This window comes from Rhipicephalus microplus, chromosome 8 (assembly GCF_043290135.1).
Source record: "Rhipicephalus microplus isolate Deutch F79 chromosome 8, USDA_Rmic, whole genome shotgun sequence".
In the NCBI taxonomy this organism is placed as follows: Eukaryota; Metazoa; Arthropoda; class Arachnida; order Ixodida; family Ixodidae; genus Rhipicephalus; species Rhipicephalus microplus.
In genome coordinates this window covers 65,936,167-65,940,204 of record NC_134707.1, presented here as the reverse complement: position 1 = coordinate 65,940,204, position 4,038 = coordinate 65,936,167, and the positions used below count along the sequence as shown (strand labels likewise).

The following is a 4,038-nucleotide window of genomic DNA, read 5'->3' as shown; positions in this document are numbered from 1 at the left end:
ATAAAAAGGCATGTCCTTCTTCAGTAGCTCCGTAAGTGGTCGGGCAATGTCAGCAAAATTCTTTACGAAACGGCGAAAGTAAGAACAAAGGCTGATAAAACTCCTTACATCTTTTGCGGAACGTGGAATGGGAAAATCTTCGATAACTCGAATTTTGTCAGGATCAGGTTGCACGCCTCGAGCACTGACAAGGTAGCCCAGCACAGTGATTTCCCGACGGCCAAAGTGACATTTGGAAGAATTGAGCGGAAGTCCTGCTTTCCTGAAAACCTCAAGAAGAGCCGTTAGGCGGCTAAGGTGGCTTTCGAATGTAGGTGAAAATACGATGACGTCATCGAGATAGCACAGGCACGTGGTCCATTTGTATCCACGCAGGATAGAATCCATCACCATTTCAAATGTAGCTGGCGCAATACACAATCTGAACGGCATAACCTTGAACTGGAAAAGTCCATTCGGTGTGATGAATGCGCTTTTCACACGGTCTCGGTGATCGACAGAAATCTGCCAGAATCCTGATCGCAAGTCGATAGATGAAAAGTAGGCAGACCCATGTAGGCAGTCGAGAGCATCGTCAATCCGTGGCAGTGAATACACGTCCTTACGTGTTACTTTGTTTAAGTGACGGTAGTCTACGCAGAAGCACCAGCTGCCATCCTTCTTTTTGACTAGCACGACCGGTGATGCCCATGGACTGCAGGTAGGTTCGATGACGTCTTTTGTGAGCATTTCTTCAACTTCGTGCTGGATAACTTGTCGCTCTGCATTAGACACGCGATAAGGACGTCGTTGGATGGGGCTGGCGTCTCCAGTGCTAATCCTCTGAGTTACAAAGGATCTCTGACCCAAAAGGCGGTCATAAAAATCAAAAATGTTGTGGTAGGATTTCAACAGGTGCCGGATGTCAGCTGTCTGTGCTGGAAGAAGGTCCGGAGCAACCATCTTGTCGATGGTGGCATCCGCTGCGCTCTTCGAGGATGAAAACGAACAGAGAACGAAGAAGATTTGGCAACAAACGCCGAATTGGCAGCATCTATAGAAAAAACGTTTGCCAAAGTCATACCATCTGGGATAACTTGAGCGGACCAGCTGAAGTTTAGGATCGGAAGACATGCTGTATTTCCCGTGACTGTCAAAAAAGTGTGAGGCACAGCAACATTTTTGGCGAGCAAAACGTCAGCAATAGGTGTCAACATGTAGTCACCATCGGGAACAGAGGGACAGATCTCAGGTTCACGTAAGTAACGGCTTGAGGTGCTAGGCGAACGTGATCTGCAGAACACAGACGGGGTTGAGCTGGTGTTGGGTCGTCATGGTAACATGGTAAATCAAGCTGAAGCATGCCGGTTCCACAATCTATAAGGGCAGAGTGGGCGGATAAGAAGTCCATGCCAAGGATAAGTTCATGGGAACATTTCTCAAGCACAGCAAATAGCACTTTCGTGGAGCGATCAGCCACACTTATACGCGCGGAGCAGATTACAAGCACGGGAAACGTGCCGCCGTCGGCGACCTGGATGAGTGGCATTGTGGGTGGCGTTAAAACTTTCCTAAGGCGGCAACGAAGTTCTGAATTCATCACTGATATGTGAGCCCCTGTGTCCACAAGTGCAACAACAGGTGTGTCATCTACTTCAACGTCAATAAGGTAGCGTCGAGTAGGCAACATGGTCAGAGGATTTGGCGGGCAAGTGGTCGATGCAGCATCACCTCCGGGAGCTGCATCATCTAGCTTTTCCTCGGCAGGTGGTCAGTCGGCGACGTTGGTCGACTAAATTTGGGCGAGCGAGACCATGGGTGACGGGAGAGCGGTGAACGGGACTGGTGAGCATGCGGAGATGAAGAGCGACAACGATATGGCGGCATAGAAGAAACGTCTTCACTGGTGGCCTGAGGTCACTCCCGGTAAGTTTGAAAGCGTCCATGATCCCTCTCTGGCTGATGGGGGTACCCATAGGATGTCTGATGCCAATACCACCGAGTGTTACAATGGCGGGCCCCGTCTCCGATACGGTAGCAGTTGAAATAAATCGGGTGATCGTCAGCAGACCTCCACTCGGCTTGATTGCGAGGGGGCGCCGGAAGGTTTTGGCTTTGGGCATACGAAACAGGGGGTCGACGACGGTTGATCGGCTGAGAGGGAGCTGTAGTGCACTCGGAGGTCAGTCCAGCATTGGAAAGCTCTTGTGCTCCCATGCCTGTGACTCTAGCCCTCAGATGGTGCCACTGGCATGTACCAGTGGCACCATCTGAGGGCTAGAGTCGCAGCTAGAGTCGCAGGCAGGTCGTAGGTTCGATTCCTGCTCACGGCTGGTTAATTTTTCATCATCTTTTCTTTCTTCTTATTTACATTTCATTGGTTCTAATAACTTCCTCTGTACATTCCTTGGCATTACTGTCTGTTAGATCTCATTTTTATTGTGTTAAAACACGGAAAAACGAGCCCTTAGGTATACACTTCTTTCCCCTATTTCATCGAACGAGGGTCTCGTAATGGCTGACTTCGTGTGTTTAAGTTGTATAAGAGAGACAATTAATCAGCTGCCCGCTCATAATAGGTTCACGTGCTACGTGACGCCAAACAGGCGCATAAAGTGTTTTCGCACTTGTCGTTTGGCTTATAGAGGTCACTGACTGTCACTTCTACTTCTGAATTCACATATAAACCCAAAAAAGTGGATGGAGGGAAGGCCGCTGTGGTAGCTCAGTGGTTAGAGCATCGAACGCTTTATTCGAGGTCGTAGGTTCGATTCCTGCTCACGGCTTATTATTTTTTCATCCACTTTTTTTCTTCTTAATTACATTTCATTGGTTCTAATAACTTCCCCTGTACATTCCTTGGCATTACTGTCTGTTATATCTCATTATAGTGTGTTAAAACACGGAAAAACGAGCCCTCAGGTATACACTTGTTTTCCTTATTTCATTCAACGAGGGTCTCGTAATGGCAGACTTGGTGTGTGTTGGTTGTATAAGAGGGACAATTAATCAGGTGCCCGCTCATAATAAGTTCACGTGCTACGTGACGTCAAACATGTGCATAAGAGTGTTTTCACACTTGTCGTTTGGCTTATAGATGGCGCTGACTGTCACTTCTACATCTAAATTCACATATAAACCCAAAAAAGTGGATGTAGGGAAGGCCGCTGTGGTAGCTCAGTGGTTAGAGCATCGAACCCGTTATTCGAAGGGTCTAGGTTCGATTCCTGCTCACGGCTGGTTATGGTTATTTTTTCATCCACTTTTCTGTCTTCTTATTTACATTTCATTGGTTCTAATAACTTCCCCTGTACATTCTTTGGCATTACTGTGTGTTAGATCTCATTAATATTGTGTTAAAACACGGAAAAACGAGCCCCTAGGTATACACTTTATTTATTTACAGGTACCTTACAGGCCCTTGGTTAGGGCATTGAGTAAGGGGGGGCTAACAAAGACATGTACAACAAGTAAAAGGGCGAAAGGTGCCGAAACGTAAGCTCAAGACATGAGTAACAAATAAACAAGAAATAAGTAGGTATAAATTGACATCATACATCGTTACCAAAAAACTAGAAAGATGCAGTTTATGGCACGCAGCAGTTAGGAAGTGTACAATACGTGTAAGTAAAATGGCACAGATTGTGGTATAATACACTGGGAAAATCATGAAAGCGCTTACAGGAAGTGTGAACAGTTCGTCCTAAGCAAACAAAAATAAAACACAAAAATAAGGGGGCAATAAGCACATTAGGAAAAAACTTTTTGCACAGCATTATGAATGTCATATACATACAAGAAAGAAACTGTGAACATGAAACTATCAACCAAAATGTAAGACCAATTTGTTGCGGAAAGAAACAGGGTTAGTGTCAGATACCAAGTTATCGGGAAGATCATTCCACAACGTGATGGCACGAGGCAAAGCGGATGCGTTAAAAGAGTTCGTTTTGCCGTACATGCGCGAGAAACTAAGCCGGTTGTGTAGTCTAGTTGATAAATAGGAGGGTCGTTCAATTGCAAGTCTGGTCATTTTAGTGCTATTGACGTATTTATGAA

General features: G+C 46.0%; 1 non-coding gene across 1 annotated transcript; it reads left to right on the top strand.

Moving 5' to 3' along the window:
* The first annotated feature begins 2,693 nt into the window (after window positions 1-2,693).
* Window positions 2,694-2,765, top strand: TRNAK-CUU (transfer RNA lysine (anticodon CUU)). Its single transcript has one exon. It is a non-coding gene; the product is annotated as a tRNA-Lys (tRNA).
* Window positions 2,766-4,038: the final 1,273 nt, after the last annotated feature.